The sequence below is a fragment of the Lingula anatina genome, chromosome 9 (genome assembly GCF_051362555.1).
Source record: "Lingula anatina isolate TDL-2025a chromosome 9, LinAna3.0, whole genome shotgun sequence".
Lineage (NCBI taxonomy): Eukaryota > Metazoa > Brachiopoda > Lingulata > Lingulida > Lingulidae > Lingula > Lingula anatina.
Genome location: NC_141775.1, coordinates 14,168,729 through 14,195,505, shown reverse-complemented (window position 1 = coordinate 14,195,505; position 26,777 = coordinate 14,168,729). Strand labels below are relative to the sequence as shown.

Sequence of the window (26,777 nt, the reverse complement as noted above, 5' to 3'; positions counted from 1 at the left end):
TATGTGAATGACTTGCCTCATGTTATGCACAAGTTATGGTTCACATGGTAACATTCTATCATGGCATCACTGGTATAGGTCAGTTTTTTATCATCATGTTCACATCCCCAGCACCTGCCTGATATATACAGGGAAAATTTCATAGCACACTGCCGCTTAACATCGTCATTGAGTCTGTTAATCAGTTTTTAATTGTCCATTTTCAGTTGTCTAGAAAACATCCCAGAGCTCCAGGATACTTTGGCCAGTGCACATGAATTCTGTCCGAGACTGAGGTGATGCATGGTTGGCTATGAATTTCAGTAGAACTGGAGGGATATTACTGTGAGGTAGGTTGGTAGCCCTTTAATGCATATGAATCACCTGGTAAAATGCAGTATTTCTCAAGTGTTGGCTCAGTGTCCCTTTGCATTTCCACCACACATGCCTTCAAGGTCTGCTTTATCACCAGTGCTCGAGTCGGTGGTTGCTGTAGCAGAGTATTGACCCCAGTGTTCTGAACACATCTCACAGCAGGCCCCTTAGCAAGCAATTTCAAAAGGGGAGGAGGGGTCTTTTATCGAAGGAGTGGACCTTTTTTGTGTTTGAGAATTTAGTGTTAAAAGCTTCATAAACTTCAAAATTTATGTAAAAAACTAAACAAAATAAAGGTATGAAATCATGCTGATATTGAAAGCTGTATGAATCGAACAGGGAGAATATCTGTTTAGAACTATAACATTGTGTCATGCTTCTGTGTCTTCACTTAATCTCAAAGAAGACTTGGTGTGCGTGTGTGTCTGTGTGTGTGTGTGTGTGTGTGTGTGTTAGAGAGAGAGAGATGGAATTTATACATCTAGTCATATGCTACGTTGTCTTCATATAATCTCAGTGATGACATCATTTGTGCCTGTCTGCAAGTGTGTGTGTGTGTGTGTTTGTGTGTGTGTGTGTGTGTGTGTGTGTGTGTGTGTAAGAGAGAGACAGAGGTTATACATCACTTTTTGGTCAGCCTTATTTGATAATTTTGAGGCAAGAAGTTTTCCATATAAGAGAAAATTGAGGTTTTTCCTCTATTTCGGTTTGTTTGAAAGGTTTTTAATGAATTATGGGAATCAATTTGTTCATTTTCTTTTAGTTTGGTGTGTTATTTTCTATTTCAAGGTGATATTTTACTGTCTGCAGTCAGTTTTGCATCCCCTCCCCTCTGCTGCATTTTAGTGCTTTTTTCATCTGCTTGGGGGCAGCACCTTACAGTAAAGTTCTTGTGACTGGGAGGCTATGCTGATAAGATATCTTGATTTTTATATACAGACACAATAAGTGTATTTACAGTAATTAGGACTAAAATGCAGCCTGAATTGGAAAGGCAGTGTTAATTGGCTTCTTTTTCTTAAGTTATACATTTGTGTGAAATTTATTGGCATTTTCACCATGGGACTTTGAACTCCCACGAGCATGAAACAGAATAAAAATCAAATTTTCTACATATTCAAAAGGGGAGGAGGGGTCTTTTATCGAAGGAGCTCAGTGGACCTTTTTTGTGTTTGAGAATTTAGTGTTAAAAGCTTCATAAACTTCAAAATTTATGTAAAAAACTAAACAACATAAAGGTATGAAATCATGCTGATATTGAAAGCTGTATGAATCGAAAGTCAAAAACAGAAGAAATTTAAAAGAAACAAGTGTTCATCTTATCAAGTATTGTCATAACATTACAATTAATTTAATGCTCTACATAACACGTAAGCCAACGTGAACAGGGAGAATATCTATTTAGAACTATAACATTGTGTCATGCTTCTGTGTCTTCACTTAATCTCAAAGAAGACTTGGTGTGTGTGTGTGTGTCTGTGTGTGTGTGTGTGTGTGTGTGTGTGTGTGTTAGAGAGAGATGAAATTTATACATCTAGTCATATGCTACGTTGTCTTCATATAATCTCAATGATGACATCATTTGTGCCTGTCTGCAAGTGTGTGTGTGTGTGTGTTTGTATGGGTGTGTGTAAGAGAGAGATGGAGGTTATACATCACTTTTTGGTCAGCCTTATTTGATAATTTTGAGGCAAGAAGATTTCCATATAAGAGAAAATTGAGGTTTTTTCTCTATTTCGGATTGTTTGAATGGTTTTTAATGAATTATGGGAATCAATTTGTTCATTTTCTTTTAGTTTGGTGTGTTATTTTCTATTTCAAGGTGATATTTTACTGCCTGCAGTCAGTTTTGCATACCCTCCCCTCTGCTGCATTTTAGTGCTTTTTTCATCTGCTTGGGGGCAGCACCTTACAGTAAAGTTCTTGTGACTGGGAGGCTATGCTGATAAGATATCTTGATTTTTATATACAGACACAATCTTGATTTTTATATACAGACACAATAAGTGTATTTACAGTAATTAGGACTAAAATGCAGCCTGAGTTGGAAAGGCAGTGTTAATTGGCTTCTTTTTCTTAAGTTATACATTTTTGTGAAATTTATTGGCATTTTCACCATGGGACTTTGAACTCCCACGAGCATGAAGCTGAAAAAAAATCAAATTTTCTACACATTCAAAAGGGGAGGATGGGTCTTTTATCGAAGGAGTGGACCTTTTTTGTGTTTGAGAATTTAGTGTTAAAAGCTTCATAAACTTCAAAATTTATGTAAAAAACTAAACAAAATAAAGGTATAAAATCATGCTGATATTGAAAGCTGTATGAATCGAAAGTCAAAAAGAGAAGAAATTTAAAAGAAACAAGTGTTCATCTTATCAAGTATTGTCATAACATTACAATTAATTTAAAGCTCTACGTAACACGTAGGCCAACGTGAACAGGGAGAATATCTATTTAGAACTATAACATTGTGTCATGCTTCTGTGTCTTCACTTAATCTCAAAGATGACTTGGTGTGTGCGTGTGTGTGTGTTTGTGTTTTTATGTGTGTGTTAGAGAGAGAGATTGAGTTTATACATCAAGTCATATGCCAGCTACGTTGTCTTCATATAATCTCAGTGATGACATCATTTGTGCCTGTCTGCAAGTGTGTGTGTGTGTGTGTGTATGTGTGTGTTTGTGTGTGTAAGAGAGAGATAGAGGTTATACATCACTTTTTGGTCAGCCTTATTTGATATTTTTGAGGCAAGAAGATTTCCATATAAGAGAAAATTGAGGTTTTTCCTCTATTTCAGATTGTTTGAAAGCTTTTTAATGAATTATGGGAATCAATTTGTTCATTTTCTTTTAGTTTGGTGTGTTATTTTCTATTTCAAGGTGATATTTTACTGCCTGCAGTCAGTTTTGCATACCCTCCCCCCTGCTACATTTTAGTGCTTTTTTCATCTGCTTGGGGGCAGCACCTTACAGTAAAGTTCCTGTGACTGGGAGGCTATGCTGATAAGATATCTTGATTTTTATATACAGACACAATAAGTGTATTTACAGTAATTAGGACTAAAATGCAGCCTGAGTTGGAAAGGCAGTGTTAATTGGCTTCTTTTTCTTAAGTTATACATTTTTGTGATATTTATTGGCATTTTCACCATGGGACTTTGAACTCTCACGAGCATGAAACAGAATAAAAATCAAATTTTCTACACATTCATGTTATTTATGCTAGATATTTTAGTTGGTGGTAATTTCACTTTTAATCAGTATGTAATATTGCATCAAAATTGACAAGCAAACTGCTTTGTGCACTGCCACCACAAACGTTATGAAAAAAAATGTGTTACCATACTTACAGTGAAATTATTGTGACTGGAAGGCTATACTGGTAAGGTATACTGTTTAAATCTTAGGTGGAAGTGTTTGTTGAACAAGGAAAGAATTAAACCTTACAATGAAAGTGAATGGGATTTTTTATAGTGGTTTGTAACCTAGAGGGAAAGTGTTTTTTAAATTTCTATGGCAACTGTAATGCTTAAAATGGATCAATATCAAAACACAATTATGTGTCCTGCACTGAGCAATATCAGAAGTATGTCCTGTAAGGCTTCATTCACATGCAATGTCTATTTTCTAAATTCTATTTTCTATTTGCGGTATGTCTTATAAGTTACTATAAGTAACTGGCTCGCGCTGCCAGTAATTACGCCGCGGGATATTCAGGGCACAGACCGTGATCATAAGATAGCGCGAATAGAAAATAGAATTGAGAAAATAGACATTGCATGTGAACGAAGCCTAAGCCTACCTTTAATCATTACCCTAACATTAAGCCCAACTTTTAGGACTGGGTTCCCGTGCCTAGACCGATCCATCTGGATCGATCTAACTCCCCGGGGAGGCTCACTAGGTTACTGTCAACTTAACCAGCTTAAATGTCTTAATCAGCTAGAGGGTAAAGGTAATTACCCCCTAACAGTTTTACAAGGCGTGACAGACATTTAAGCCCTTTAAGTTGATGGGAATTTAGTAAACTCCCCAGGGAGATAGACTGATCCAAATATCTGTGGGAATGGTCCCTAAGACTAACCCTAATTCTTATCCTAGCCCTTAGTCTAGCCCTATGTCTTACCCTTACTCTAACCTTAAAATTAACCCCACTTTTTAAAGTGTGACCCTTGAAAATTAGCCAGTTCTTTTAAGTGTTACTTTAAAATCAACCCTACCTTTCACTCCCAATCCATAAAAAACAGTTTAATGAATAAATAACAGACAACAGTGTATGTAAAAAATTCAATTTGTTTATTATTATTCTGATCTGGATGGCATCTAATGGATTTCTTTGGCAGCTTGTCATGCATATATCTTTTCTGTACTGATAACTTTACTTGGTCTTGAGTCATACATTAGATATTTTCTCAAAACAGTTCTTGTTTTGCATGTATCTGGCTTGTATTTAAAAGTCCTTTCTCATTTTCACTTGTTCATCTTCACTTTTCAGCTAACGCCGAACACAGGAATTGGGGACAAGGATGGCCCCAGCATGATCCACAAGTTGCACTGTACCGGTAGACTGGCCTGGTCCACTGTTTACCTTGAAGACTGCACTGCGTGTCCAAGCTGCCACTGAAATTCCTTGACATGGTGACACATTTTGGGTTTGTTGATGTATTAGTTTCAGTGGTTCCCTGCTTCTGCTTCTGGCTGTTACTATTAAATTCCTGAAAGAGCACGTACTGCATTTCTGTCTTTTTTTTAGCCAATAGCTTGTCTTAATTTATCTTTCTCCTCATCAGTCATATATAGCCATCTGGTAGCATGGGCTTGTTCCAATGGTACCTATTTGTACCCAGGCATATGTGAATGACTTGCCTCGTGTTATGCACAAGTAATGGTTCACATGTTAACATTCAATCATGGCATCACTGGTATAGGTCAGTTTTTTTATCATCATGTTCACATCCCCAGCACCTGCCTGTTATATACAGTGAAAATTTCATAGCACACTGCCGCTTAACATCATCATTGAGTCTGTTAATCAGTTTTTAATTGTCCATTTTCAGTTGTCTAGAAAACATCCCAGAGCTCCAGGATACTTTGGCCAGTGCACATGAATTCTGTCCAAGACTGAGGTGATGGTTGGCTATGAATTTCAGTAGGACTGGAGGGATATTACTGTGAAGTAGGTTGGTAGCCCTTTAGTGCATATGAATCACCTGCTAAAATGCAGTATTTCTCAAGTGTTGGCTCAGTGTCCCTTTGCATTTCCACCACACATGCCTTCAAGGTCTGCTTTATCACCAGTGCTGGACTTGGTGGTTGCTGTAGCAGAGTAGAGACCCCAGTGTTCTGAACACATCTCACAGCAGATCCCTTAGCAAGCAATTTCAAAAGGGGAGGAGGGGTCTTTTATCGAAGGAGCTCAGTGGACCTTTTTTGTGTTTGAGAATTTAGTGTTAAAAGCTTCATAAACTTCAAAATTTATGTAAAAAACTAAACAAAATAAAGGTATGAAATCATGCTGATATTGAAAGCTGTATGAATCGAAAGTCAAAAACAGAAGAAATTTAAAAGAAACAAGTGTTCATCTTATCAAGTATTGTCATAACATTACAATTAATTTAATGCTCTACATAACACATAGGCCAACGTGAACAGGGAGAATATCTGTTTAGAACTATAACATTGTGTCATGCTTCTGTGTCTTCTCTTAATCTCAAAGAAGACTTGGTGTGTGTCTGTGTGTGTGTGTGTGTGTGTGTGTTAGAGAGAGAGATGGAATTTATACATCTAGTCATATGCTAGGTTGTCTTCATATAATCTCAGTGATGACATCATTTGTGCCTGTCTGCAAGTGTGTGTGTATGTGTGTGTGTGTGTGTAAGAGAGAGATAGACATTATACATCACTTTTTGGTCAGCCTTATTTGATAATTTTGAGGCAAGAAGATTTGCATACAAGGGAAAATTGAGGTTTTTCCTCTATTTCAGATTATTTGAAAGCTTTTTAATGAATTATAGGAATTAATTTGTTCATTTTCTTTTAGTTTGGTGTGTTATTTTCTATTTCAAGGTGATATTTTACTGCCTGCAGTCAGTTTTGCATACCCTCCCCTCTGCTGCATTTTAGTGCTTTTTTCATCTGCTTGGGGGCAGCACCTTACAGTAAAGTTCTTGTGACTGGGAGGCTATGCTGATAAGATACATGTATCTTGATTTTTATATACAGACACAATAAGTGTATTTACAGTAATTAGGACTAAAATGCAGCCTGAGTTGGAAAGGCAGTGTTAATTGGCTTCTTTTTCTTAAGTTATACATTTTTGTGAAATTTATTGGCATTTTCACCATGGGACTTTGAACTCTCACGAGCATGAAACTGAATAAAAATCAAATTTTCTACACATTCATGTTATTTATGCTAGATATTTTAGTTGGTGGTAATTTCACTTTTAATCAGTATGTAATATTGCATCAAAATTGACAAGAAAACTGCTTTGTGCACTGCCACCACAAACGTTATGAAAAAAAACTGTGTTACCATACTTACAATGAAATTATTATGACTGGATGGCTATACTGGTAAGGTATACTGTTTAGGTTGTAGGTGGAAGTGTTTGTTGAAGCAAGGAAAGAATTAAACATTACAATGAAAGTGAATGGGATTTTTTATAGTGGTTTGTAACCTAGAGGGAAAGTGGATGGCATGTTTTTTACATTTCTATGGCAACTGTAATGCTTAAAATGGATCAATATCAAAACACATTTATGTGTCCTGCACTGAGCAATATCTGAAGTATGTCCTGTAAACCTACCTTTAATCATTACCCTAACATTAAGCCCAACTTTTAGGACTGGGTTCTCATGCTCAGACCGATGCATATGGATCGATCTAACTCCCTGGGGAGTCTCACTAGATTACTGTCAACTTAACCAGCTTAAATGTCTTAATCAGCTAGAGGGTAAAGTAATTACCCCCTAACAGTTTTACAAGGCGTGACAGACATTTAAGCCCTTTAAGTGGATGGGAATTTAATAAACTCCCCAGGGAGATAGACTGGGAATGGTCCCTAAGGCTAACCCTAATCTTTATCCTAGCTAGCCCTAAGTCTAGCCCTATGTCTTACCCTTACCCTAACCATAAAATTAACCCCACTTTTTTAAGTGTGACCCTTAAAATTTGGCCAAATCTTTTAAGTGTTACTTTAAAATCAACCCTACCTTTCACCCCCAATCCATAAAAAACAATTTAATGAATAACTAACAGACAACAGTGTATGTATAAAATTCAGTATGTTTTTTATTATTCTGATCTGGATGGCATCTAATGGATTTCTGTGGCAGCTTGTCATGCATATATCTTTTCTGTACTGATAACTTTACTTGGTCTTGAGTCATACATTAGATATTTTCTCAAAACAGTTCTTGTTTTGCATGTATTTGGCTTGTATTTAAAAGTCCTTTCTCATTTTCACTTGTTCATCTTCACTTTTCAGCTAACGCCGAACACAGGAATTGTGGACAAGGATGGCCCCAGAATGACCCACAAGTTGCACTGTAGACTGGCCTGGTCCATTGTTCACCTTGACGACTGCACCGCGTGTCCAAGCTGCCACTGAAATTCCTTGACATGGTGACACATTTTGGGTTTGTTGATGTATTAGTATCAGTGGTTCCCTGCTTCTGCTTCTGGCTGTTACTATTAAATTGCTGAAAGAGCACATACTGCATTTCTGTCTATTTTGTAGCCAATAGCTTGTCTTAATTTATCTTTCTCCTCATCAGTCATATGTAGCCTGTAGCCATCTGGTAGCATGGGCTTGTTCCAATGGTACCTATTTGTACCCTGGCATATGTGAATGACTTGCCTCATGTTATGCACAAGTTATGGTTCACATGGTAACATTCTATCATGGCATCACTGGTATAGGTCAGTTTTTTATCATCATGTTCACATCCCCAGCACCTGCCTGATATATACAGGGAAAATTTCATAGCACACTGCCGCTTAACATCGTCATTGAGTCTGTTAATCAGTTTTTAATTGTCCATTTTCAGTTGTCTAGAAAACATCCCAGAGCTCCAGGATACTTTGGCCAGTGCACATGAATTCTGTCCGAGACTGAGGTGATGGTTGGCTATGAATTTCAGTAGAACTGGAGGGATATTACTGTGAGGTAGGTTGGTAGCCCTTTAATGCATATGAATCACCTGGTAAAATGCAGTATTTCTCAAGTGTTGGCTCAGTGTCCCTTTGCATTTCCACCACACATGCCTTCAAGGTCTGCTTTATCACCAGTGCTCGAGTCGGTGGTTGCTGTAGCAGAGTATTGACCCCAGTGTTCTGAACACATCTCACAGCAGGCCCCTTAGCAAGCAATTTCAAAAGGGGAGGAGGGGTCTTTTATCGAAGGAGTGGACCTTTTTTGTGTTTGAGAATTTAGTGTTAAAAGCTTCATAAACTTCAAAATTTATGTAAAAAACTAAACAAAATAAAGGTATGAAATCATGCTGATATTGAAAGCTGTATGAATCGAACAGGGAGAATATCTGTTTAGAACTATAACATTGTGTCATGCTTCTGTGTCTTCACTTAATCTCAAAGAAGACTTGGTGTGTGCGTGTGTGTCTGTGTGTGTGTGTGTGTGTGTGTGTGTTAGAGAGAGAGAGATGGAATTTATACATCTAGTCATATGCTACGTTGTCTTCATATAATCTCAGTGATGACATCATTTGTGCCTGTCTGCAAGTGTGTGTGTGTTTGTGTGTGTGTGTGTGTGTGTGTGTGTGTGTAAGAGAGAGACAGAGGTTATACATCACTTTTTGGTCAGCCTTATTTGATAATTTTGAGGCAAGAAGTTTTCCATATAAGAGAAAATTGAGGTTTTTCCTCTATTTCGGTTTGTTTGAAAGGTTTTTAATGAATTATGGGAATCAATTTGTTCATTTTCTTTTAGTTTGGTGTGTTATTTTCTATTTCAAGGTGATATTTTACTGTCTGCAGTCAGTTTTGCATACCCTCCCCTCTGCTGCATTTTAGTGCTTTTTTCATCTGCTTGGGGGCAGCACCTTACAGTAAAGTTCTTGTGACTGGGAGGCTATGCTGATAAGATATCTTGATTTTTATATACAGACACAATAAGTGTATTTACAGTAATTAGGACTAAAATGCAGCCTGAATTGGAAAGGCAGTGTTAATTGGCTTCTTTTTCTTAAGTTATACATTTGTGTGAAATTTATTGGCATTTTCACCATGGGACTCTGAACTCCCACGAGCATGAAACAGAATAAAAATCAAATTTTCTACACATTCAAAAGGGGAGGAGGGGTCTTTTATCGAAGGAGCTCAGTGGACCTTTTTTGTGTTTGAGAATTTAGTGTTAAAAGCTTCATAAACTTCAAAATTTATGTAAAAAACTAAACAACATAAAGGTATGAAATCATGCTGATATTGAAAGCTGTATGAATCGAAAGTCAAAAACAGAAGAAATTTAAAAGAAACAAGTGTTCATCTTATCAAGTATTGTCATAACATTACAATTAATTTAATGCTCTACATAACACGTAAGCCAACGTGAACAGGGAGAATATCTATTTAGAACTATAACATTGTGTCATGCTTCTGTGTCTTCACTTAATCTCAAAGAAGACTTGGTGTGTGTGTGTGTGTCTGTGTGTGTGTGTGTGTGTGTGTGTGTGTGTGTGTTAGAGAGAGATGAAATTTATACATCTAGTCATATGCTACGTTGTCTTCATATAATCTCAGTGATGACATCATTTGTGCCTGTCTGCAAGTGTGTGTGTGTGTGTGTTTGTATGGGTGTGTGTAAGAGAGAGATGGAGGTTATACATCACTTTTTGGTCAGCCTTATTTGATAATTTTGAGGCAAGAAGATTTCCATATAAGAGAAAATTGAGGTTTTTTCTCTATTTCGGATTGTTTGAATGGTTTTTAATGAATTATGGGAATCAATTTGTTCATTTTCTTTTAGTTTGGTGTGTTATTTTCTATTTCAAGGTGATATTTTACTGCCTGCAGTCAGTTTTGCATACCCTCCCCTCTGCTGCATTTTAGTGCTTTTTTCATCTGCTTGGGGGCAGCACCTTACAGTAAAGTTCTTGTGACTGGGAGGCTATGCTGATAAGATATCTTGATTTTTATATACAGACACAATAAGTGTATTTACAGTAATTAGGACTAAAATGCAGCCTGAGTTGGAAAGGCAGTGTTAATTGGCTTCTTTTTCTTAAGTTATACATTTTTGTGAAATTTATTGGCATTTTCACCATGGGACTTTGAACTCCCACGAGCATGAAGCTGAAAAAAAATCAAATTTTCTACACATTCAAAAGGGGAGGATGGGTCTTTTATCGAAGGAGTGGACCTTTTTTGTGTTTGAGAATTTAGTGTTAAAAGCTTCATAAACTTCAAAATTTATGTAAAAAACTAAACAAAATAAAGGTATAAAATCATGCTGATATTGAAAGCTGTATGAATCGAAAGTCAAAAAGAGAAGAAATTTAAAAGAAACAAGTGTTCATCTTATCAAGTATTGTCATAACATTACAATTAATTTAAAGCTCTACATAACACGTAGGCCAACGTGAACAGGGAGAATATCTATTTAGAACTATAACATTGTGTCATGCTTCTGTGTCTTCACTTAATCTCAAAGATGACTTGGTGTGTGCGTGTGTGTGTGTTTGTGTTTTTATGTGTGTGTTAGAGAGAGAGATTGAATTTATACATCAAGTCATATGCCAGCTACGTTGTCTTCATATAATCTCAGTGATGACATCATTTGTGCCTGTCTGCAAGTGTGTGTGTGTGTGTGTGTATGTGTGTGTTTGTGTGTGTAAGAGAGAGATAGAGGTTATACATCACTTTTTGGTCAGCCTTATTTGATATTTTTGAGGCAAGAAGATTTCCATATAAGAGAAAATTGAGGTTTTTCCTCTATTTCAGATTGTTTGAAAGCTTTTTAATGAATTATGGGAATCAATTTGTTCATTTTCTTTTAGTTTGGTGTGTTATTTTCTATTTCAAGGTGATATTTTACTGCCTGCAGTCAGTTTTGCATACCCTCCCCCCTGCTACATTTTAGTGCTTTTTTCATCTGCTTGGGGGCAGCACCTTACAGTAAAGTTCCTGTGACTGGGAGGCTATGCTGATAAGATATCTTGATTTTTATATACAGACACAATAAGTGTATTTACAGTAATTAGGACTAAAATGCAGCCTGAGTTGGAAAGGCAGTGTTAATTGGCTTCTTTTTCTTAAGTTATACATTTTTGTGAAATTTATTGGCATTTTCACCATGGGACTTTGAACTCTCACGAGCATGAAACTGAATAAAAATCAAATTTTCTACACATTCATGATATTTATGCTAGATATTTTAGTTGGTGGTAATTTCACTTTTAATCAGTATGTAATATTGCATCAAAATTGACAAGAAAACTGCTTTGTGCACTGCCACCACAAACGTTATGAAAAAAAACTGTGTTACCATACTTACAATGAAATTATTATGACTGGAAGGCTATACTGGTAAGGTATACTGTTTAGGTCGTAGGTGGAAGTGTTTGTTGAAGCAAGGAAAGAATTAAACATTACAATGAAAGTGAATGGGATTTTTTATAGTGGTTTGTAACCTAGAGGGAAAGTGGATGGCATGTTTTTTAAATTTCTATGGCAACTGTAATGCTTAAAATGGATCAATATCAAAACACATTTATGTGTCCTGCACTGAGCAATATCTGAAGTATGTCCTGTAAACCTACCTTTAATCATTACCCTAACATTAAGCCCAACTTTTAGGACTGGGTTCTCATGCTCAGACCGATCCATATGGATCGATCTAACTCCCTGGGGAGTCTCACTAGATTACTGTCAACTTAACCAGCTTAAATGTCTTAATCAGCTAGAGGGTAAAGGTAATTACCCCCTAACAGTTTTACAAGGCGTGACAGACATTTAAGCCCTTTAAGTTGATGGGAATTTAGTAAACTCCTCAGGGAGATAGACTGATCCAAATATCTGTGGGAATGGTCCCTAAGACTAACCCTAATCCTTATCCTAGCCCTTAGTCAAGCCCTATGTCTTACCCTTACTCTAACCTTAAAATTAACCCCACTTTTTAAAGTGTGACCCTTGAAAATTAGCCAGTTCTTTTAAGTGTTACTTTAAAATCAACCCTACCTTTCACTCCCAATCCATAAAAAACAGTTTAATGAATAAATAACAGACAACAGTGTATGTAAAAAATTCAATTTGTTTATTATTATTCTGATCTGGATGGCATCTAATGGATTTCTTTGGCAGCTTGTCATGCATATATCTTTTCTGTACTGATAACTTTACTTGGTCTTGAGTCATACATTAGATATTTTCTCAAAACAGTTCTTGTTTTGCATGTATCTGGCTTGTATTTAAAAGTCCTTTCTCATTTTCACTTGTTCATCTTCACTTTTCAGCTAGCGCCGAACACAGGAATTGGGGACAAGGATGGCCCCAGCATGATCCACAAGTTGCACTGTACCGGTAGACTGGCCTGGTCCACTGTTTACCTTGAAGACTGCACTGCGTGTCCAAGCTGCCACTGAAATTCCTTGACATGGTGACACATTTTGGGTTTGTTGATGTATTAGTTTCAGTGGTTCCCTGCTTCTGCTTCTGGCTGTTACTATTAAATTCCTGAAAGAGCACGTACTGCATTTCTGTCTTTTTTTTAGCCAATAGCTTGTCTTAATTTATCTTTCTGCTCATCAGTCATATGTAGCCATCTGGTAGCATGGGCTTGTTCCAATGGTACCTATTTGTACCCAGGCATATGTGAATGACTTGCCTCGTGTTATGCACAAGTAATGGTTCACATGGTAACATTCAATCATGGCATCACTGGTATAGGTCAGTTTTTTATCATCATGTTCACATCCCCAGCACCTGCCTGATATATACAGTGAAAATTTCATAGCACACTGCCGCTTAACATCATCATTGAGTCTGTAAATCAGTTTTTAATTGTCCATTTTCAGTTGTCTAGAAAACATCCCAGAGCTCCAGGATACTTTGGCCAGTGCACATGAATTCTGTCCAAGACTGAGGTGATGGTTGGCTATGAATTTCAGTAGGACTGGAGGGATATTACTGTGAGGTAGGTTGGTAGCCCTTTAGTGCATATGAATCACCTGCTAAAATGCAGTATTTCTCAAGTGTTGGCTCAATGTCCCTTTGCATTTCCACCACACATGCCTTCAAGGTCTGCTTTATCACCAGTGCTGGACTTGGTGGTTGCTGTAGCAGAGTAGAGACCCCAGTGTTCTGAACACATCTCACAGCAGATCCCTTAGCAAGCAATTTCAAAAGGGGAGGAGGGGTCTTTTATCGAAGGAGTGGACCTTTTTTGTGTTTGAGAATTTAGTGTTAAAAGCTTCATAAACTTCAAAATTTATGTAAAAAACTAAACAAAATAAAGGTATGAAATCATGCTGATATTGAAAGCTGTATGAATCGAAAGTCAAAAACAGAAGAAATTTAAAAGAAACAAGTGTTCATCTTATCAAGTATTGTCATAACATTACAATTAATTTAATGCTCTACATAACACATAGGCCAACGTGAACAGGGAGAATATCTGTTTAGAACTATAACATTGTGTCATGCTTCTGTGTCTTCACTTAATCTCAAAGAAGACTTGGTGTGTGCGTGTGTGTCTGTGTGTGTGTGTGTGTGTTAGAGAGAGAGATGGAATTTATACATCTAGTCATATGCTAGGTTGTCTTCATATAATCTCAGTGATGACATCATTTGTGCCTGTCTGCAAGTGTGTGTGTGTGTGTGTATGTGTGTGTGTGTGTGTAAGAGAGAGATAGACATTATACATCACTTTTTGGTCAGCCTTATTTGATAATTTTGAGGCAAGAAGATTTGCATACAAGGGAAAATTGAGGTTTTTCCTCTATTTCAGATTGTTTGAAAGCTTTTTAATGAATTATAGGAATTAATTTGTTCATTTTCTTTTAGTTTGGTGTGTTATTTTCTATTTCAAGGTGATATTTTACTGCCTGCAGTCAGTTTTGCATACCCTCCCCTCTGCTGCATTTTAGTGCTTTTTTCATCTGCTTGGGGGCAGCACCTTACAGTAAAGTTCTTGTGACTGGGAGGCTATGCTGATAAGATATCTTGATTTTTATATACAGACACAATAAGTGTATTTACAGTAATTAGGACTAAAATGCAGCCTGAGTTGGAAAGGCAGTGTTAATTGGCTTCTTTTTCTTAAGTTATACATTTTTGTGAAATTTATTGGCATTTTCACCATGGGACTTTGAACTCTGACGAGCATGAAACTGAATAAAAATCAAATTTTCTACAAATTCATGTTATTTATGCTAGATATTTTAGTTGGTGGTAATTTCACTTTTAATCAGTATGTAATATTGCATCAAAATTGACAAGAAAACTGCTTTGTGCACTGCCACCACAAACGTTATGAAAAAAAACTGTGTTACCATACTTACAATGAAATTATTATGACTGGATGGCTATACTGGTAAGGTATACTGTTTAGGTTGTAGGTGGAAGTGTTTGTTGAAGCAAGGAAAGAATTAAACATTACAATGAAAGTGAATGGGATTTTTTATAGTGGTTTGTAACCTAGAGGGAAAGTGGATGGCATGTTTTTTAAATTTCTATGGCAACTGTAATGCTTAAAATGGATCAATATCAAAACACATTTATGTGTCCTGCACTGAGCAATATCTGAAGTATGTCCTGTAAACCTACCTTTAATCATTACCCTAACATTAAGCCCAACTTTTAGGACTGGGTTCTCATGCTCAGACCGATCCATATGGATCGATCTAACTCCCTGGGGAGTCTCACTAGATTACTGTCAACTTAACCAGCTTAAATGTCTTAATCAGCTAGAGGGTAAAGTAATTACCCCTTAACAGTTTTACAAGGCGTGACAGACATTTAAGCCCTTTAAGTGGATGGGAATTTAGTAAACTCCCCAGGGAGATAGACTGGGAATGGTCCCTAAGGCTAACCCTAATCTTTATCCTAGCTAGCCCTAAGTCTAGCCCTATGTCTTACCCTTACCCTAACCATAAAATTAACCCCACTTTTTTAAGTGTGACCCTTAAAATTTGGCCAAATCTTTTAAGTGTTACTTTAAAATCAACCCTACCTTTCACCCCCAATCCATAAAAAACAATTTAATGAATAACTAACAGACAACAGTGTATGTATAAAATTCAGTATGTTTTTTATTATTCTGATCTGGATGGCATCTAATGGATTTCTGTGGCAGCTTGTCATGCAAATATCTTTTCTGTACTGATAACTTTACTTGGTCTTGAGTCATACATTAGATATTTTCTCAAAACAGTTCTTGTTTTGCATGTATTTGGCTTGTATTTAAAAGTCCTTTCTCATTTTCACTTGTTCATCTTCACTTTTCAGCTAACGCCGAACACAGGAATTGTGGACAAGGATGGCCCCAGAATGACCCACAAGTTGCACTGTAGACTGGCCTGGTCCATTGTTCACCTTGACGACTGCACCGCGTGTCCAAGCTGCCACTGAAATTCCTTGACATGGTGACACATTTTGGGTTTGTTGATGTATTAGTATCAGTGGTTCCCTGCTTCTGCTTCTGGCTGTTACTATTAAATTGCTGAAAGAGCACATACTGCATTTCTGTCTATTTTGTAGCCAATAGCTTGTCTTAATTTATCTTTCTCCTCATCAGTCATATGTAGCCTGTAGCCATCTGGTAGCATGGGCTTGTTCCAATGGTACCTATTTGTACCCTGGCATATGTGAATGACTTGCCTCATGTTATGCACAAGTTATGGTTCACATGGTAACATTCTATCATGGCATCACTGGTATAGGTCAGTTTTTTATCATCATGTTCACATCCCCAGCACCTGCCTGATATATACAGGGAAAATTTCATAGCACACTGCCGCTTAACATCGTCATTGAGTCTGTTAATCAGTTTTTAATTGTCCATTTTCAGTTGTCTAGAAAACATCCCAGAGCTCCAGGATACTTTGGCCAGTGCACATGAATTCTGTCTGAGACTGAGGTGATGGTTGGCTATGAATTTCAGTAGGACTGGAGGGATATTACTGTGAGGTAGGTTGGTAGCCCTTTAGGGCATATGAATCACCATCTAAAATGCAGTATTTCTCAAGTGTTGGCTCAGTGTCCCTTTCCATTTCCACCACACATGCCTTCAAGGTCTGCTTTATCACCAATACTGGAGTTGATGGTTGCTGTAGCAGAGTAGAGACCCCAGTGTTCTGAACACATCTCACAGCAGGCCCCTTAGCAAGCAATTTCAAAAGGGGAGGAGGGGTCTTTTATCGAAGGAGTGGACCTTTTTTGTGTTTGAGAATTTAGTGTTAAAAGCTTCATAAACTTCAAAATTTATGTAAAAAACTAAACAAAATTAAGGTATGAAATCATGCTGATATTGGAAGCTACAGCTTGTGTATTAATTTAAAGTCAGAAACAGAAGAAATTTAAAACAAACAAGTGTTCAGCTTATCCAGTTTTGTCATAACATTAGAATTTATTTTGAGCTCCACATAACACAGGCTTACATGACCAGGGGGAAAATCAATTTATAACAGTGTGTCATGTTTCTGTTTCTTCATTTAATCTTAAAGATGAATTGGTTTGTGTGTGTGCTAGAAGGAGATGGAATTTATACATCCTGTCATGCTACGTTGTCTTTAAATAATCTCAATGATGAATGATGTGTGTGTGTTAGGGTGTGTGTGTGTGTGTGCACGTAAGAGAGAGGTGGAGGTTATACATCACTTTTTGGTCAGCCTTATTTGAAAATTTGCATATAAGTTTTTTTTGCTCTATTTTGGATTGCTTGAAAATTTTTTATGAATTATAGGAATTAATTAGTTCATTTTCTTTTAGTTTGGTGTGTTATTTTCTATTTCAAGGTGATATTTTACTGTCTGCAGTCAGTTTTGCATCCCCTCCCCTCTGCTGCATTTTAGTGTTTTTTTCATTTGAATAAATGATGAATAAATTCATAAAATACAGGTCAAGTTCAAAAATCAGCATGATCGATACATTTTTTTCAAAAGTTATGCTTTTTTTTTCAGCAAATAATACAAATTCTCAATCTACAGTGTCGTGCAAGTGCATCAGCAGTGGCCAAGTTTATACAGTCAGTTATGCCTAAGTAGCAAATGCATATTGTACAAAATACTATATCCAGTATTATATATTACATTGTGTCTTAATATTGTCAGCTATATGTATGAAGTAGTTAGCTTATATGTATTTTGGTAATGGAATGATCTAAAGTAGTTATACTTACTTAAGCGTATGCGCACAATTTATGTTAAACTGTAGTTTAGAGAGCTTGTAAAATGTAACTGTACACATTTTAATGCTCAATAAATTATTATTATTATTATTATTATTATTATTATTATTTGTAACACTGCTAACACTTCTTAAAAAAAACAGGCATTTTGTCTTGAAACTCACAGGATAAGACTACTAATCAGCTTTATTGAACCATTTTTACAAAAGTTAGGCTCTTGTTTTACATTTTTTTCAGTATATTTTATCTACCATTAAACAGATAACATGTATACTTATAGGACTCGTATACAGATCATGTTCCAAAATAAGCTTGATCATTTCAGTTTTAAGAGAAGTAATGTGTTTTTGTATATATGTGATTTTCATGAGATTCAATTCGTAAGTATGTGAACAGTCTCATTATTGAACTAAATTAGATACGTAAAAGTGTTCTTTTCACATTTTCTGCATCTTAACAATACTGTTGGCTGATTATGTAAAAATGATTGTAAACCTGTTATCCTGTATTGTATAATAAAGTGTCAGAAATGAACTCATAACATTGAAGTTTGTCAGATTCAATCATTCACTATGTTCTGAATTAATCTAAGAATGGAGCAAATTGAACATGTAAAATTGATCTATTGATATTGTCCCATCTCAACAATTTTCTCAGTTGATCATATAAAAAGGACAGTAAATTGATTATTTTGTTTTATGTAAAAAAAGTATTGAAAATATAAATAAACTCATTTCAGTATAGATACAGGGTTACCACTTAATATGGAATATTTTTTATCATTGTTATTTTTGAGTGCTGATTAAATTTTTTTGGCTAGAGTCATTAAAAAAAGTATGTCACTGAGTGATAATAACATCCAGTCTTCTGTTGTGAGATATTTTGGTCAATAATATCAAATCTGACATAAGATGCTATTCAAAAGAAAGGAACACCCCCAGAAAACCATATCAACAGTTTGATGTCAGTATAAACTTTAAGATAAGATATTCAGGAAAATGATAGCCTCCAGACAGTGATATGTCACACATGTCAAAGAACTCACTACAGTAAATCATGAAAAGTCAGTAATTGCGGGTATGACCTCCAGCAGCCGCTTGCAGCGCCCTCATCCTACATGGCATATCCTGTGACACGTTTTTTAGAGTTTGGGTGGGGATATCATTCCAAGCAGTGATATTTGCCTGTCGCTGTTCATCACTATTTACCGGCCGAGGACCATAGCTATTAATTCTGTGAGTTACTTCCGCCCACAGATTTTCAATTGGGTTCATATCTGGAGAGTTTGCAGGCCAGGGCAGTTGCTGAACCCATTGGTTTTGAAGAAAAACAGTGATTCTGCGGCCTCGATGTGGGGTTGCGCAGTCGTCTTGGTACACAAAGTTGTTCCTGAAGATGAATCTTACCAATCGAAGCATTGTTTGCTGTAGAATGTCTCTGTAGGAATCCTGGATGAGGTTGCCTCCTAGGAAAACCAACTGGTTCTGGGCACCGACATGAAATGCTCTCCAAACAGAGACGTTACCATCCCCTGCTTGCACCCTAGGAGGTACACAATCATTGTTTTATGTCCCTCGTACACGTCGGTGGACACGGATTTGAGGATCAACCCTAAAAAAATCCATATCTGGCCTTATCACTGAAAACAATGTGATTCCAGTGTTTTGGCTGCAAACGCACGTGGTCCCCAGCCCTTTGCAGACGTCGCTGTATATGACCTGCTGTTAACAGTGGTTTCCCTACTGGCCTTCGTGCAAAATAACCGGCTTGCAGTAATCTCTTGTTCACGTGGGACCTTGAAACGGGCGTTTGAATGACATTCTGCCTCTCTTTTCTGAGGACACTGGTTGCCTTTGTACGACCAGCACGGCGTCCACTAAGGAGAAGGCGATCCTGTCTTCTTGGTGTGATACGCGGACACCCTGGTCGAGGTATTGGAGTAGGTGCCCCAGTAGCAGCATTTCTTTGGAGGATTTCACAAACGGTTCCTGATAAATGTTGAATTACCTGGCAATGGTTGTCCGTTTCTGGCCATTTTCTCTGAGAGCAAGAATCCCATAGTAAGCTGCGTTGCTTTGTTGTCGTACCATATCTTCACTAAGGTACCTGTCAAGTCTCAGAGCGATCCCTTCGTTGCTTCTCTAAACACGCTCCAAAGATTGACCAAACCCATGCGTTTTTATACAAGGGCAGACATTGCCGAAAAGACCACCCTCACATTTCTGACCACAGAACATGCAACTGCATGCATCAATTGTTTCGAGAGTTGTGTTGTAATTAGTTAACACATCTGGCTACACATGAAAAGACACCTCAGCTTTGGATTTAAAGTAGTTAGAGAGAAATTAAATATTTTGTAGAAAATTTATTCGCCAAAAAATAATATTCCATATTAAGTGGTAACCCTGTAACTCTTGTGCACTGGTACATTTTGGCGTTTTCGAGGTGTGACTTTGAAGTTCCATTGGCCTGAAGATCTTTGCTAGTAACATTTTCTAAATATCCATGTTACCTGCAGTGCATAATTAAATAGGTGGTGATTTTTCTGTTAAGCATTATGTAATATTGCATCAAAATTGAAGAAAACCTATTTTGGGCACTGCTGCCATAGTGACCATTTGAGGAAAACCATGTCACTAACTCTTTTCAAACTTACAAGAAAGAAACAAAGGACTAAAATACATGTACAGCTTCAGTTGAAAAACCATTCTGATTGGTTAATTTTTCTGGAATTTATACAGTTTTTTTTTGTGAAAATTTCATTTTTCACACATTGGCATTTTTCACTTACCAGTATTGCAGTAATGATACAGTGGGTTAAAACTTTATACACTGACTTTACAAAATAATGACCATCTTTCGTAGTTCTTTAGAGTAAAAAGGGGTGTACAGCATGGAGACCCCTTGTCCCCATATCTTTTTCTTTGTTTAGAAATTTTCTTGGCCACAATTAGACCCTGATGTTAATGGAATCAATATAAACAATACGGAGTTTCTTATTACGTCTTATGCAGATGATACAACTCTTATACTGGGGGATGATGAGTTCTCCTTGAACAGGGTCCTCTACTTAATGGCTGCATTCTCTGAGTGCTCAGGCCTCAGAGCCAGTTTCAAAAAAAAAAACAGAAGCAATATGGATTGAGGCCAAAAGAGGATGTTATAAAAAAAATCAAAACTGAAAAAGAAATAAAATTGAATCATGCAGGTGCATTTTAGTTGCTTGGTATAAAATATGAATTGAAAAAAATTAACCATTGTGAAATTTTAATTAAAATTAAAATTTTATAGAAAAAAAATTGCAAAAATAAAAAAATATCCTGGAAGTATGGTCCTTGAGAAATCTTTCAATAAAAGGAAAGGTAACAGTGGTGAAAACCGTAATATTTCCTATTTTGGTGGATATACTAACTGCCCTGCCAAACCCCCAGACCATATCTTTAAAACTATGGATACAATAATATTTAACTTTATCTGAAATGGGGAAAGAGACAAAATAAAACGAGCAACAATAGTGTCTGATTACGAAAATGGAGGGCTTAAGGTACCACAAATAAAACTTTTTACTGAGGCACTAAAACTTTCATGGCTAAAAAGACTTTTGGATGAAGAAAGTAAGTGAAAAGTGCTTTTTCTCAGTAAACAGTCAGAAATCGGGGGTCATAAAATATGGACCTTGACAAAAGGTGATTAAAAACACTAGTACAACAAGCAACTAATAACCCCTTGATTCTTTGAGTGAAATTCAGGAAAGCCCCAGTATAACCCCAGAAGAAATCCTATCACAACCATTATGGAAAAAAATAAAGAATTAAAATAAATGAAAAAACTTTTTGGAATACTTGGGTATTCAAAAGAGCACACCATCTGAATGGCATAAAACTATCTCTACTCATGGAAGAAAATTACACATTGTATCCCACGAAATAATTGACTTGATTTAAAAAGTTACCAAACCATCCAGGTATTTCTACAGAAAATTCCTCCAAGGCCACACTGTATCACCAAACAAAAGTATAGGTAAATGGCATGAGAATATGAAAAAGTCCTTAAATAATGAGGATTGGCAACTAATATTTAGATCCTTCCAAGAAACAGATGACATGAAACTGCAGATGCTTCAATTTAGAATAAATCACAGAATATTCAGTACCAATGTTTATCTTATGAACATTTTTACCTCCGCCAAGGAGGTTATGTTTTCACCCCTGTTTGTTTGTCTGTCTGTTTGTCTGTCATCAACATAACTCAAAAAGTTATGGACCGATTTTGATGAAATTTTCAGGAACTGTCAAAAGTGGGCCAAGAAACAGATTAGTTTTTGGTGGTGATCCGGATCAATAATCAATCAATAATAAAAAAAACAAGTTATGGACCAATTTTGATTAAATTTTCGGGAATTGTCAGAAGTGGGCCAAGGAACAGATAATTAATTTTTGGTGGTCATCCAGATCAATATTCAATCAATAAGCAAAAATATTGAAAGGGGTGAAACGGCATTGGATGGAGACTTTGCTGCCTTGGTGGAGGTCTGCGCTCTCTGAGTGCTTTTCTAGTTTAAAAAGAATCAGAACAGTTCGAATTTTGCAATGCTGCTAGGGAAACTATTCTTCATGTTTTCTGGGATTGCTCACATGTACAGAATGTTTGGACGTGTGTCATTTGTTCCGTAAAAGATAATTTAGGTGTGGTCATTGAGAGATCTTAGATTTTTATACTTGGGCTTGTGCAAGCCTGTGATATAAAAGTTTTTATTTACTTATCTTAATAATTAAGATATATGTTAGTATATGTAGAACGAAAAGAAATCCCAACATGGGAAAGGAACTAAACAATATGTTAAATACTACAGAAATATTTGTTTAAATTCTTTGTATATGTAGACCGACAAAAAACTACAACATGTTAAAAGAAAATGGGAAAATATTGATTGCATATTACAACTTAATTGACAAGCAACTAGCTAAGGATATACCTCTTAGTATTTCAATTGTGAGGTTAGCAACATGGATTGTCAATCTCTATTTCTACCCTTTTATACAATACTGTAACTGTACAACCTTTTTATACTGAGAGAGAGAGAGAGAGTACAAGTATGTAAGTGTATGATTGTTTGTTTTTGTGTGTGATTCATAGGCAATAACTGTAAGATTGAATATTTATTTGCTACTGAATAAAAAAAAATCACATATTGGCTTGGAACCTCCATGGGTTTGAAGACCTTTGCTAGCCACATTTTCTGAACATCTAGATACTTATATTTTATTATTATAAATTGATAAGCATTATGCTGTTAAGCATTATGTAATAATCCATCAGAATTGAAGAAAACCTTATTTTGGACACTGACCTATGATGACCATTTAGGGAAAACCATGTTACTTATGACTGGGTTCCCATGCCTAGATTGATCCATCTGGATCTCCCTAGGGAGTCTCAGTAAATTGCTATCGACTTAACGGGTAAAAAGATAACTACCCCCTAACAGCTCTATTGGATTATCATTTTTTAATTAAATTTCTGCACTTTCTATTCTTCTCAGTCTAGCATTTTCAAAGTGTGAACTTGGACTTCAAGGGTCTGAAGCTTTATGTGATGTTGACTTTGCAATGAAGTCTAATGTACATAATGTATGATTGCATCATAATTGACAGTTGTCTGTTTTGCTTATTATTATTTTCTACTTTTTGTCTGTACATTTGACAGCTTTGCTACCTTGTTTTATTTTATTAGTCAGATGTGGACAAAGGCAGATCAAAATCAGATACAGTATTTGGATGTTTTGAAATTAGGGTACAGAAAGGTACACTGAAATATAAATTTAACTGGTCAGGTAAATCAGGATGTACAAGGTAATTCAAGTTTTTAATGAAATGCTGCAGCTGTAGGTCTGCAGACAGGTTATGTGGGACTAGGTGTGGGTGGTGGCATGAGTATGTGGTCCCAGCCATTAACCAATCAGCATAGATAGTATAAATAGTAAGGAGGTACACGTATGGGTAGAAAATAGTGACAATGATAACAGTGATAGTGAAAACTTATAATTATGTGAATAATTAGTTTTCAAGTTTTACGTGTGTGCCGAAGCTCAATGAAATTTTTACACCTTATAATTATTTACAAATACAGATTAAAGAGAGGTTAAATAACAGTTTAAATAAAAATGTTTTTCCTTTCAGTTATGGATCTACTGTGGATGATGTGAGATGATTGAAGTGCACATTAGACTTTTATGTAAAGTAGAAGATGAACCCCTGTCGGATGTGGAGACTATGGGTGCTTTCCCTGAGATTTAGAATGATCTAGAGATTAAGATTTAGATCGACCTAACTACCTGGGGGTTCACGCTAAATTGCAGTCAGCTGTGCGGGCACCATAGTTAATTACCCCCTTGCAGCTTTTAGTAGGCAGGGCAGACGCTTAAGCCGGCCAAGCTGACAGTAATCTAGTGAGACTCCCCACAAGGATAGATCGATCTAAAAATCTATGGAAATGGGGCCTATGATACTGAAATCCCTATTTATGACTCTAATTTGCAGTGTTTATATGGCATATAATACGTGTGGAAAACATGCATTTGTATTCCAAGCACAATACACATTTCATTTTGATTTGTTTAATTGTACTGAAATGTTCACCATTGCTTGTACATGTACACGCATGTGCATTACAAAATCTTTAGTAAAAAGTACATAGACTTGAGCATCTTCACAAAACATTCTATGACAATTTAAAAACTACCATTAAGAATTTTTTCTCATTAAAAGAATTGTGAATTTATTTATCTGAAAAATGTTCATTTTTCAAAACTTAGTAATTAAAATTGATTATTTTTATAGTGATAATTTTATACAATGTGTTATACCCTAATTCTATGTAGGAAACCCACAGAATCTATTATACTACACTTAGAGCCTGCAAGCACATGTTGGCCTAGGTGCCCTTGGCATACAGAATTGCAAGTACCTACACAATAAATTCATTTTAAGGTAACATTATCATTTATGACATTATGTGAGGAATAACACTGTAATTAGTCCTGTTGCTGATCTGTTCACTTGCCAATCAAGTCCTCTATTCACCTGTTTTAACAATTAAAATTGTACCTGCACTGACACTGACAGTGATGATGCAGTGGTTATGTATAAATAATCTACCAGGATTGGCCACTGGTGATAAAGACAGTGCAGGTAACAATTAATACATGTTCAAGGTAACATTACAATTCATAGTACTTGAGACCAGTGTAATGAATAATGATGTTGCTTGTCTGTTCACTGTACATTGTACCAGTACTTTTTAGTTCATTTCATAGCAAATGCCTATAATGTCTGAGCAATTAACAGATGAATAAAGTACTGGTACATTGTACAATGTAAATTGTTCAGACATTAGGCATTTGCTATTAAATAAACTAAATATGTTGCCTTTGGCTTCCTGAGCAGGATTACATGAAGGGAAATGTTATTGTACATGTCATCTTAATAAAAGGAGTAACCTGTAGCTTAAATGTTGGATTAGTTTTTAAATAATTACAGAGCAGGGCCGTAGCCTGAGCAAAATGCTAGGGGGGGGGCAGTAAGCGGACACGAGGGGGCGAAGCCCCCGAAGAGGGGGGGTGTGGAGAATTTTTAAAAACTGTATGTATAATACTGCATTCTGGTGCATTTTAACTGTTATTTATTGCTCAATCAGAATTATTTTTTTTACCTTTGCAATTATTTTTTTGCACCTCAAATCCCAGGGGGGGCAGCTGCCCCCCCGGAGGCTACGGCCCTGCAGAGTCAAATTACTATTATTAATTGTAGTGTCACATAATCATGCCTTTTTTGTCCCTACTCTGTGTGGCAGGGCACAGTGTATGATTAGCTCACGTTTTTTTCTTTCCTCCATTGTATCCTCATACAAGTTAATCTGTGTGGTACCGATATTTATAACGAGGTCTTGACAAGGAGAGTTAAGGTTTTTTAAGCCAGAGCATTTTCCCTGTATGACATATAAATATATGATTTTAGGTGAGGAAAGAGGAATGTTTCAGCCACTACAGTATTGGAAAATATTTTTTAATAATACTTTTAAGTCTTCATATTATTTATTCACTATGTATAAGTAGCTTTAGATAATATTTCATACCTTTGAAGTTCACATTTTACTGTTCTGGTTTCAAGCCTGGTTATCTTTTAGATGCGCATTATAAGGAGTCCGTGTTAGTGTTCACCTTGTGGGGTTGGACTTGGATTTGAAGCGATTAAACTAATCAGTATATAATATAAATGGTTGACATTTTAATTGATAAAGATGTACGTGAAAATCTCAGTGATACTGAAAACAGAAGGTTGGGTTGAAGCTCAAAATTGACCTTAAATTGTACCATGTAACTTTTATATAGTAAGTAAAATAAATTCTGTTGGTGTTACAACCTGGAGACTTTGAGAGTTTAGGACATGTAGAACCCCAGAAATCTCTGTTGCAGTTTTAAAGGATGCATGATACAAAAATGAAGACCAATAGTAACCAACTTCTGGGGTAAAATAAAGAGGTCATTTATACTGATTTATAATGCACTGTGGGGGTCTTTAGTTTAATAAAATGGTACTTTCAATGTCCTTTGGATTATTCACCCAGGCATCTGCAGGGAATTTGTACAGACAAATCTCCAAACTGCTAAACTCCAGTTTGTCTTGTATCTCTTCAGTGCTTTGGGGGGTAGTCCATCTTGAAGTAAGAAGGTTGTTTAAATATAGCAAAACGAACTGTTTTTGATGAGCAGATTTATTGTACGCCCAATACAAACTGTGTGGAAAATCCATAAGTCACATGACCTCTGTCCCCCAAACAGCAACACTTTTGACATTTGATCAACGTTGAAAACAGGTTGGGACGTTTAATCGCCATTGATCTTCCGAAATTCAATGTCAAATCAGTGTTGATCCAGCCACATCAAAATGCTGTTGTAATGTGACGTTGACTCGACATTGTTGTTAGGTCATCGTGATGCAAGACATGGATCATAATTTAAGATATTAATTATTGAAAACGTGATACTATGTTTATCAATACTGTA

General features: G+C 36.3%; 1 long non-coding RNA gene across 7 annotated transcripts in view; it reads left to right on the top strand.

Moving 5' to 3' along the window:
- LOC147759953 (uncharacterized) overlaps positions 1-25,293 on the top strand; it is a 28,080-nt gene extending 2,787 nt beyond the window's left edge. The window contains exons 2-9 of one of the 7 annotated variants that reach the window (XR_015331110.1): positions 4,847-5,003; positions 5,409-5,531; positions 7,841-7,991; positions 8,403-8,521; positions 12,822-12,978; positions 13,383-13,501; positions 15,814-16,494; positions 17,487-18,309. This is a non-coding gene — a long non-coding RNA (uncharacterized LOC147759953). Of the gene's footprint in view, positions 1-4,846; positions 5,004-5,408; positions 5,532-7,840; positions 8,522-12,821; positions 12,979-13,382; positions 13,502-15,813; positions 16,495-17,486; positions 18,310-23,892 lie in introns of those variants that run through there. The other 6 variants (XR_015331111.1, XR_015331113.1, XR_015331114.1 and 3 more) reach the window with 6 other exon arrangements.
- Positions 25,294-26,777: the final 1,484 nt, after the last annotated feature.